This window comes from Bicyclus anynana, chromosome 27 (genome assembly GCF_947172395.1).
Source record: "Bicyclus anynana chromosome 27, ilBicAnyn1.1, whole genome shotgun sequence".
In the NCBI taxonomy this organism is placed as follows: domain Eukaryota; kingdom Metazoa; phylum Arthropoda; class Insecta; order Lepidoptera; family Nymphalidae; genus Bicyclus; species Bicyclus anynana.
In genome coordinates this window covers 5051064-5062776 of record NC_069109.1, presented here as the reverse complement: position 1 = coordinate 5062776, position 11713 = coordinate 5051064, and positions in this window count along the sequence as shown.

Below are 11713 nucleotides of genomic sequence, written 5' to 3'. Positions count from 1 at the left end.
CCTCGCAGACTTCGCAGGAAGGCGTATACCTGATTGTTGTCTAGAAATATAAAAAATATGTAGATATATATAAAAAATATGTATACTAACATTATAAATGCGAAAGTAAGTCTGTCTGTCTGTTACCTTTTCACGACTAAACGGCTGAACCGATCAAGATGAATTTTGGTATAATGGTTAATGGGACCTTAGAGCAAAACATAGGATACTTTTGACTCTAAAATAAAAATAAAATGGGGTGAAATAGGGGTTGAAATTTTTTATGGAAGTCCTTCATTTTTAGAGTTACAGTTTAAAATATTTGTTCGTAAATCACAAAAAAATACGAAATATAATGTGATTCAAAAATTTTCAAAATTCAACCCCTAAAGTCTTGAAATAGGGGTTGAAAGTTTACATTGATTTGACGCGGATGAAGTCGCATGCGTCTGCTAGTGTAAATATAAAAAATACTATAGCCAAACTATATTAAATTTGGCTATACTTTATATTCGCTGGTCATAAAGTTAATAATTATCTATTAACTAGCTGACGCCGCGCGGTTTCACCCGCGTGGTTCCCGTTCCCGTAGGAATATGGGGATGATATATAGCCTATAGCCTTCCTCGGTAAATGGACTATCTAACACTGAAAGAATTTTTGAAATCATACCAGTAGTTCCCGAGATTAGCGCGTTCAAACAAACAAACTCTTTAGCTTTATAATATTAGCATAGATATCATTTAAAAAAATGAAAAAATAACATAATAATAAATAAATTATGTATGTATGTAAATAACATGCGTCTTCTATTTTTTTTTTTTTTTTATAAATTGATAAACATTGGGGTAATAATAACAATAATAAGGGTTTTCTTTTAACGATTTTTCACTGCTATGCAATAATATACTTACGTTTCAACCCAGTCACTTTCTTGCAATATTCTATAGCTTTCGTCTCGTCTGTAAAAAGAAAAATAGTTAAGTTATGTATCGAAACTAGAGTGTATGTAGCCAGTGGACGAGATTCGTTATCTATACATATAATAAACTAGCTGATGCCGCACGGTTTCACCCGCGTGGTTCCCGTTCCCGTGGGAATACCGGGATAATATATAGCCTATAGCCTTCCTCGATAAATGGACTATCTAACACTAAAAGAATTTTACAAATCGGACCAGTAGTTCCTGAGATTAGCGCGTTCAATCAAACAAACAAACTCTTCAGCTTTATAATATTAGTATAGATCTGTAGAGAGACCAATTCTGTACATGAAATATATTTCCAAAATAACTATCAGGGGGTGATTAGTGATCGATACTGATGCTAAAAATGTAATCAGTAAAATTTTTGTCTGTCTGTCTGTATGTTCGTTATAGAAACAAAAACTACTCGACGGATTTTAACGAAACTTGGTACAATTATTCTTCATACTCGTGGGCAAGTTATAGTATACTTTTCATCACGCTACGATCAATAGGAGCAGAGCAGTGAAGGGAAATGTTGGGAAAACGGGAGAAGTTACTCCATTTTTTAAGCTTCCGTCGCGTGTGCAGGCTTAATGGGTAGGGTAGGGTAGGGTAGGGGTAGGGTAGGGGTAGTTAAAAGTTTACATCTACTTTCACGCGGACGAAGTCGCGGGCGTCCGCTAGTTAGAAATATATACATACCCTCATCTGTTATTTAATTGTGATTAGAAATAAATAATACATAATATTCACTTTGACACATTGCAAATAGGTTGCCTAGTTAAATTGCGACCAAACAATAAAAAAATAATCTCGAAATGTGTTAACTTGATGAACGGCTTGGGTGTTAGGTTTATTTTCGTTACGGAACTTCTTGATTCAGTCGTCGCGCTCAGATGTATTTTTTTACTGTTGCTTAATAATTAATAGTTTTACAACTTAACAGCCACAATGTCCTACAAATTGCGTGGTACATTATCTCGATCCGACATTTATTTCCTGGTAACTCAGTTAGCTACCAGAATCAAGAATTGTCGTAAATAAAAAGTTTATTGTGTCAACAAGATGAAACTACTCACTCAAAATTAAATTGATAGTAAAGTTGTAAATATAAAAAACACGCTTTTAGCAAGCATTAAAAATTACAAACAAACCCTTTCATTTGATACCCATATCACGGGGGCGCATTTCAAATAGCCTGTCCGCCATCTTGGATGTCCGCCATGTTGGATTTAAGTCACGTGACTATTTATTTCGTATTCCTGACAGTGAGCTCTTTCATTTGATACCCATATCATGGGGGGTGGATTTCAAACAGCCAGTCCGCCATCTTGGGGAGGCCGTCATATTGAATTTGTAATGGCGTTTCTTAGCTAGTCATGTATTGTCATCAGAACTGAGAGCGTGTGCAAAATTTCATCCTAATCGAAGACCGGGAAGTGGGTCAAATTAATATTCCAAGATTTTCTTACATACATAGTTACAAGAGAAGCTAATTTAAGCGTGTTAAAATGTTTTACGGATCCCTGACTATCAGAATCATCATTATCATCATCAACTCATATTCGGCTCACTGCTGAGCTCGAGTCTCCTCTAAGAATGAGAGGGGTTAGGCCAATAGTCCACCACGCTGGCCCAATGCGGATTGGCAGACTTCACACACGCAGAGAATTAAGAAAACTCTCTGGTATGCAGGTTTTCTCACGATGTTTTCCTTCACCGTTTGAGACACGTGATATTTAATTTCTTAAAATGCACACAACTGAAAAGTTGGAGGTACTAGCCCCGGATCGGATTCGAACCCACACCCTCCGGAATCGGAGGTAGAGGTTATATCCACTGGGCTATCACGGCTTCCTATCTGACTATATAATTGATTTATTGGAAATTAAGTGCTATTGTATTTTTAATTCAAATAAGTAGGCAATTCTAAACAACAAAGAATCTTCCACGTAAGTCATTATATGCCGGGCTGAGCTAATAAGCAATGAGCGTCATTTGAACAATTAGAAAATATAATAATTAATATTTGTCTACAATTGTGTTTGTACAGATGTTTAATTAACTGCGTAGATACGTGACAATGTTAAAAATAACAATTATTGTGAATATCACCACTTCCCAGCTCCGGGCTGATAAATATACAATTTTTTTTAGTAAGCAGCCGTTTTAACCTATCTATATATTTATATCTATACTTATCTATACATAATATTACTTATTTTCAACCGACTTCCAAAAACGAGGAGGTTCTACGTTCGGCTGTATGTATGTTCTTTTTTTTTATGTATGTCCAGCGATAATTCCGTCATTTGGGGACCGATTTTGAAAATTCTTTTTTGTTTTAAAGGGTTTGATTCCAGGGTGGCCCCATTTTTTTCATGTCAGGATCTGATGATGGCATCCTGGAGAAATCGAGGGGAACATTCGAAAATCGTAACGCACAAAAAACGTACCGAGGGGTATAAATGAAAAATCGATTGTTAAGGAGTAAACTCCAATAAGTTATGAAATGACATGCGTTACGTTTTTTGTGCGCAATCTATTCTGCGCACCTTTCACCGTACGTAGCCGCCATAGCGTGCACATGCCTAGCGCGTCCGCACGCACGTGCACGTCGCAACACAAACAACTTGCACATCGCACCCATGTGCACGCTGTAGGCGGGTGCGCACGCCGCGGACTGCTGCACCTCGGTTGCGCACCTTTCACTTATAAGGCGCGAGCATTGAGTCGTGCTTCGAGCTAACTTTTTTTTTTTTAACATACACACTTTTTTTTGTTGGTAAACAGTGCACATCGAGTAGGGCTTTAGTAATACTTATGTTAAAGAAGACTAAATGTATAGAATTGTAAAATAACTAATAGACTTTATAATATACTTCACATTATATATTTTACTCTTACAATGATATAATCATTAAAATAAATTAGAAAGTTGCGCACTAAAGGTGCGCACCAAAAACGTGACACTTTTTCGTTAGTTCAGTTGGTTTTACCCCTCGGATTTTTCTCATACCGGGCGCCTTATATATAAAAAATCGATTCTTAAGGAGTAAACTCCAATAAACTCCAATAGAGATGCACCAGTGTTTGCGTACACACTTGTACACTGTATTACGTACCTTTCTCTTGTGTGAGCTCGTACAGCACGTTCTGAATTTCTTGAGGATCTACAAAAAAATATTATATTAAAAAATCTAATATACATAAAAACGAAAAGTCAGCACGAAATATCGAAAACCGTTTGACGTATAAAGATGGTATTAGGTTTGAAAGTTGTGTAAAGTTAGTAGAGAGGGCCAGATTAACGAGGAGGAGAACGAAAATAAAATTAGTAGAGGGGCCGCTTAAGCAGGTCTAAGGGCGGGCAAAAACTTAGTAGAGAGAGCCGGATTAACGAGGCCTAAAGGCGGACAAAACTTAGTAGAGGGCCGGATTAATGAGGTCCTAAGGGCGGACAATAAAATAGTAGAGAGGGGCGTATTAAAGAGGCCCAATGGCGGGCAAAAACTTAGTAGATAGGGCCGGATTAAGGAGGTCTAAGGGCGGACAATAAAATAGTAGAGGGGCGTATTTAAGAGGCCTAAGGGCGAGGTAAAACTTAGTAGAGAGGGCCGGATTAAGGAGGTCTAAGGGCGTATAAAAGCTTGGTAGAGAAGGCCGGATTAAGGAGGTCTAAGGGCGGACTAAAACTTATTAGAGAAGGCCGGGTTAAGGAGGTCTAAGGGCGTATAAAAGTTTGGTAGAGAAGACCGGGTTAAGGGTTGACAAAAATTCAGTAGAGAAGGCCGGATTAAGGAGGTCTAAGGGCGGACAAAAACTTATTAGAGAGGGCCGGATTAAGGAGGTCTAAAGACGGGCAAAGATTTAGTAGAAAGGGCGGACAAAGTCCGTCCTCCGTTTTGTTTGGAAGTCCATGCAAGAGGCCTATGTCCAGCAGTGGACGTCCATCGGCTGATAATGATGACGATGATTATGATGATGAAGATGATGATGATGATGATGATGAAGATGATGATGATGATGATGATGATGATGATGATTATGATGATGAAATAACAATCGTCATTTACCTGTTATATTGAGGACTTCTTTCAAAGTGCTTGATATTACAGGATATTCTTCAGCTGAAAACAATAAATTATTGTTAAAAATGGGATGATAGTTTTTTTTTTAATCGTCTATTAAATAAAACTGTGATAGCCCAGTGGATATAACCTATGCCTTCGAATCAGAGGGCGTAGGTTCGAATCCGGTCCGGGGCATGCACCTCCAACTTTTCAGTTGTGTGCATTTTAAGAAATTAAATATCACGTGTCTCAAACGGTGAAGGAAAACATCGTGAGGAAACCTGCATACCTGAGAATTTTCTTAATTCTCTGCGTGTGTGAAGTCTGCCAATCCGCATTGAGCCAGCGTGGTGGACTATTGCCCTAACTTCTCTCAAACTGAGAGGAGACTCATGTTCAAGAGTGAGCCGAATATGGGTTGATAATTATGACGAGTATGTCCACTAAGAAAATTTTGCCAGACGGCCGGATTAAGGAGATCTAATGGCGAACGAAGTCGCGAGCGTCAGCTAGTATATAGCAAGTCGAGCAAAAAAACGGCACAGCCGTACTATACTTTCTTTCTTTCTCGAAGCTATCCAAGCCATTTTTAACCTACTATTAAAACTAAAACTACGTAATTAATAAATATAGCTACCTACCAAGTACCTACCTAAACAATAGGGATGATGACAGTGTTTTAAATTGTATATAAATTAAGAGTATGCTAATAGTAAAGCAATTTTGTAAAAGTAACAAGGTATCTGCGATCATTACTTTCGGAGCTACAGGGATTTAAAGGGTCAGATTTGCGGCGCTGCCTAACGCTAGGTAATGTAATGATCGTTAGATTTGTATGAGCGTTCAAACAAAATAACTAATATCTTTGTTATTTCTGCGTTTATGTTTATAGTTCATGTATTTAAAAAATGTTACATTTAATGTGAGGAAGCTAAAACTGTATGAATTTTCATCTAATTACGATAAAAAAAATGTAATAGATTGTGAAATTTTATAATCTCATTTATTTTGCAAATATTCAGTCAATCTTTGCTTTTTATGTATAAATTAGTTAACATTGACCCTATTCACCCGAATTTATCATAAAAATCAATATATTCAAACCTAGTCATCATCCCCATTAGAGAATACCATAATCAGATTATAAACGAACTTACATTCTTTTGAAGAATCTTTGTCCTTCTTCACTTTTCTATCTTCCTCATCTAAATCTTCTGAATTCTGATCTGTCTCAATGGACGTCCATTCTTCTTTTTCTTCCTCATAGTAATCGTCTTTGTATTCGCCTTTTTCCTTTTTGGAAAATTGCGATTCGCTTTTCTGGTATGCTGATTCTGTCTTCAGATCATTGGTACTGCTCGCTTCTGTACTGTTTATAGATAAATGATTTGATATAAAAAAAACTAGCAAATATTCTTAGACTAATCCTACTAATATTATAAACGCGAAAGTTTGTATGGATGTATGTTTGGATGTTTGTTACTCTTTAACGCCGCTATTACTAGATAGGTTTGTCTGAAATTTGGAATGGATATAGATCTTACTCTGGATTAACATATGAGCTATTTTTTATCCCGAAAAAATCCATATATTCCCGAGATTTGCGAAAACCTAATGATTTTGATGGTATGAAAGTTTGTTACTCTTTCACGCTTCGGCTACTGGACCGAATCACCTGAAATTTGACTCAGATAAAGATTATAGTCTCGATTAACACTTAGGTTACTTTTTGTCCCGGAAAAATCTTTGGTTCCCGAGGGTTTTGAAAAAAACTCGAGCGGACGAAGTCAATTTAAATCCGCAACACCTAACAATGTTTCTATCTGTCTGTGTGTCTATTTTTCCGGGGATATAACTATGTGATAATCCAGGATATTATTATCTATCTTTCCAAATTTTGGGCAAATAGCAAATTTTGGGCAAATAGCAATTTTTGCTTAAAAGAATAACAAACATCCATACAAACTTTTGGGTTTAATAGTGGTTGATATTACTGTTCCACATGACGATAATCTGGTTAAAGCTGAAAAGGAAAAAGTATCAAAATACTTGGACCTTGCTCACGAGATTACCGCCATTTGGAATGTTGAGTCAACTATTATTGTTCCGATAGTTGTTTCAGTCAATGGTCTTATAGCGAAAAGCTTCGACCAACACCTTAAGAAGCTTTCGCTTAACTGTTGGATCAAGAGTCGGATACAAAAGGCTGTGATTCTTGACACGACGCGTATTGTGAGGAGGTTCCTCACTCTGGAGCCCTGACCACCGGTTGCTTGGGCACTCAAATGTCCCGCAGCGGGAGGGTGGATTTTTTTATGTATATACCCATAATGATATTCTGTATTTTATATTTATATTGACATTGTTAAAAATTTAACAATGTCAATATTGCACCGACGACTCAGTTGGTAACGCGTCACCCGTTCTCATGGTGTGCTGTGGTAAAACTTCAAGGATATTAAAGAGATGGAACAAACCTGTAAGAGCTGCTGAAACTGCTGGACTGCTGCGACTGTTGGCTGGAGGCGGAGTGATGAGAACTGCTCTGAGCATGCTCATACTGAGTCACTGCCTCCCCACCATCGCGTTTGTCTGGAACGTTGATTTGGTAGTAGGTATAATAATAATAATAATAATAAAACCTTTTATTTTCCGAAATATTCACAGTTGTGAACAAATACATTACAATAATTTAAAAATAGAAGTACACATTTAAGAAGAAAAAATTTCAACACTATAACTATAGAATGTCTCTTATTTCAGTGTGCCTTACGGCAAAGGCCTCCTCCAACTCCTTCCACTGTTTTCTGTCTGCCGCTCTCCTCATCCAAAGGGGTCCTAGAGTCATTTTTAGGTCATCCTCCCATCTTTTTGTTTTCTGACCTCGGCTCCTAGCACCATCCCTTGGATACCAAACTGTCACCTGTTTGCTCCATTTTTCTTTTGTGCAGCGGAGCATATGACCAGACCAGTACCAGTAGGTACATAGACGTAAAGTCCGTTTATATCTACAGACACCGTCACAGACAAGTAGCGTATTTAGCGGCACAAGTTCTTTATTCCACTTCTGATTTTAGTCGACTCAGTGATTACAAAAATAAGAAAACTAATGTCGAACAAAGGTATGATTCACAACATTTGTCAGGACCACTTAATTGTCAAATCGAACTGTAACCAAAATAAGACCCTAGAATGGCAGAGAATGACCTTGAGTGAAGTCACGCACTTGTGGACGATGTGTGTAGGGTTAAAGGATCCTTTGACTGTTAACAATCACTCTTCTTTTCCACTCAAGTCACTCTCCCCCTATCCCAAGTAACCCATAAAGAATTACACAACAAGAGATGTGAACGAGCACACTGAAGCCGTCCGTACCGCAAGTCTTTGCAACGCGGCGATAACAATAGACGTATTAAAAGTCCAGTCTCCTAGCCAAGTGGCATTCTCTTTCTACGATCGCTTTCGAAAACTAGAATGACATTTGCTAACGACGGGTCACGTGATCGAAATCTGTCATGCCCATACATTTTTCTAGTTTTTGAAGCGTTAGCGATCGTAGAAAGAGAATCGACGAGCCACTTGGCTAGGGAGCAGACACCGTCTTTTGAATTAAAAAGTGACGCACCAAAATTTAGTAATAAAAATTTTGGCACTTACGTGGATCGGGGGCTGCAACCGTCGAATAGACCTAATCAAATAAAAAATAATGTATAAGATATTATTAAAATTGCCGGTAAAAATCACTCCCTGATAGTTATTTTGGAAATATATTTCATGTACAGAATTGACCTCTCTACAGATTTATTATAATAATATAAAATGAAAATATTTAAGTACTAATTTTTATTATTAACAATTATTTATGCACAGATTAATGCTTAGATTTCCATAAGATATTAAATAAAAAATTATTTTAAATTTCAAAATCGAAACTATTTTTGTACCTTACCTATTAATGTTAAAATGTAGAAAATCGTTAAAAGGAAAAAAAAATGTGTGCAGTATTCTAACAAGAAAAGAAACCTAAAGAATAAGGATTTGTTGTAAGGTTGAAAGAAAAACAATAAAACTAGGTAAAAAAAGTTGAAGGAAAAACATAAAACTAGGTATGCCATATTCTTTCACTTGCAAGGTCTTTTGAATTGATATCCGTATTGGAAGCGTAGGCATGCCATGGGAACTTAGAAGAACGTGAAATCTTTATGAAGCAGCGCCATCTACATCCTAGATTTAAGATTCCAGGATACAAAAATATGCATTATTATTTTTATACTTTTTACTATTCTAAAAATACCGTATCTAGTCACTAGATGGCGCTATCACATTCGTTCCGAAAAAAGTTCGAGTAGCCTATCTATTTCCAATAATACACTGTAATCTTTGAGCGTAGGTATATACACATTTCGTTCATACTAAAAATAGCTCTATCTTTTTTCAATGTTTACTTTTTTTTATAGGACAGAACAAAATGACAGTTGAGGGTTCAGAAATTATTTAAAAAAAAAAACTTACGTGCAGTATGCCCACCAATAAAATTATCCGCCAATTCATTTAATCTAATTTATATTTCGCGCGTGGCCCAGACAAGAGTCTTAAAATCCACTGAATAACATTTGTAGTTGAAAAGAAATATATTACAATCAATGATTTTATTATTTGTTTTCTTGAAACAGCTGTTCAAATATCTGCAAACTTGTAAATTAACAAGATAGCTGTACCTTGTATTTATGGAAGATTTCGTAAGTTATGCTTAAGGGCAAATAATATTTCAACATGGACTACTGTGCAGAATAGAAATAATTACTATGTAATTATAATTAATAATAATATAATATTAAATTAAAGAAATAATTACTAATTATAATTAATAATAAACAGTTGTAAGTTCCAATACATAAGTAGGTACGGTACATACCTACAAAGATTTAGTAGATATACCAAAATTCATCAAAATCGGTTCAGTGATTTAGGCGTGAAAGGGTAACAGACAGACAGATTAGCATTTTTAATATTAGGGTGGATTCACAGGCAGGTCAAATATTTTATATTATAGACTAGCTGACGCCGCGCGGTTTCACCCGCGTGGTTCCCGTTCCCGTAAGAATACGGGGATAATATATAGCCTATAGCCTTCCTCGATAAATGGGCTATCTAACAGTAAAAGAATTTTTCAAATAGGACCAGTAGTTCCTGAGATTAGCGCGTTCAATCAATCAAACAAACAAACAAACAAACTCTTTAGCTTTATTATATTAGTATATTAGTATTAGTATAGATGTTATGTGTGATCTTCATTGTAAATAACTTTCGTTGTTTACAAATTTACAATGCAACTAGGTTAATGAAATTAAGACAATTAGCCACTTTTTTTCGCGCCACATGTCTAATAGTAGGGGAGCCCGGGATGCTAAATTTGCAGTTACTCGAGCGTCATTGAGACCGATTACATTTGGTAGATTAAATTGAAGGAAGAATAAATGGTTATTTACTTTTTCCGCTTTTAGCGGTGGAAAATAAACTACAGGCTTTAAAACTTTGGTTTACTGAAATTATAAGAAAATTTTAGCGATTAATTAGGAGATTATTTCCTTAAAAATAAGTAAAAAATTAATCGCACTCGTACCTCGAGCACTAAAATATAAGGGTTTAATTTTGTAACTTTGGAACCCTCCCATTCCATTACATTACGCTCAAATCGTCAGATCTTCGAAATGTGCAGTTTTTAGCTACCAACTCACCTACCTTAACTTAATCTGACGTGCTGGTTGAGTATTTATGAAGTCAGTTTTTTTTGGTTGCCCTAAACGTACCCACCAATATTAAGGGCTCATACTCGGTGGAGGTACTCGACAAAGTGTAAGGTATAGTCCCTTATGTTTATCTGCCGCGCTCGAGTAACTGCAAAAATCCCCTCTTCGGCTCCTCTACTATAATAGAATAAAATCTTTGGGCATGGCTGATACCACAAAACATAGAACGCTAAATGCTAGCTAATTCCAAAGGCATAGGATTTTCAAAAAATATTCAAATATTCTAAATGCAAACCAAAATAAGTACATTATACATATAATATGATACACAGACGCCATGGAATATTTGCACAGGTGGCTTCCACACATACGTCAATACCTATTCTGAGACACCATTAGGTGGACGTACCGGAACGCTAAATTGCTCGACGGTACGGCATCCGTCCAATAATGACCTACGCTAGTGTAGTGTTTGCGTTCCGTGGTTTGTGGGCAATAACGATCTACATAGAGACCTAGATCTCCCCACAATAGCCCAATATATGAAACAGCTCTCTTTTAAGAGAGCCGCCACCCACCCCAACCAACTGACTTGTGGTCAGTGGCTGCTACTTTTTTAACCCATACATGCAGCATAATCGCGCGAGTGGTGTGTGGCGGCGTTTAGTGGCCAGTGCGGGCCACAAGAAGCGAGCAGCGACGATTGTAGCGTGTGGCGGCCACCGTCGTCAACCGTGTGCGGGGAGTCCTTATAAAATGTATGAAAACTACAAGAAATATGCCGGTAGCGGCGTTTTGTGGTTGTTGCCGGTGGCCCGTGTGCGGGAGACCTTAATATAGATGAGATTGTAGTCAAGGGTTAACTTGTAAATAACAAAAAAAAAGACATATTCATATACTAGACTCGTATAAAAAACACTCATACTAATAAATAAAAAACAAAT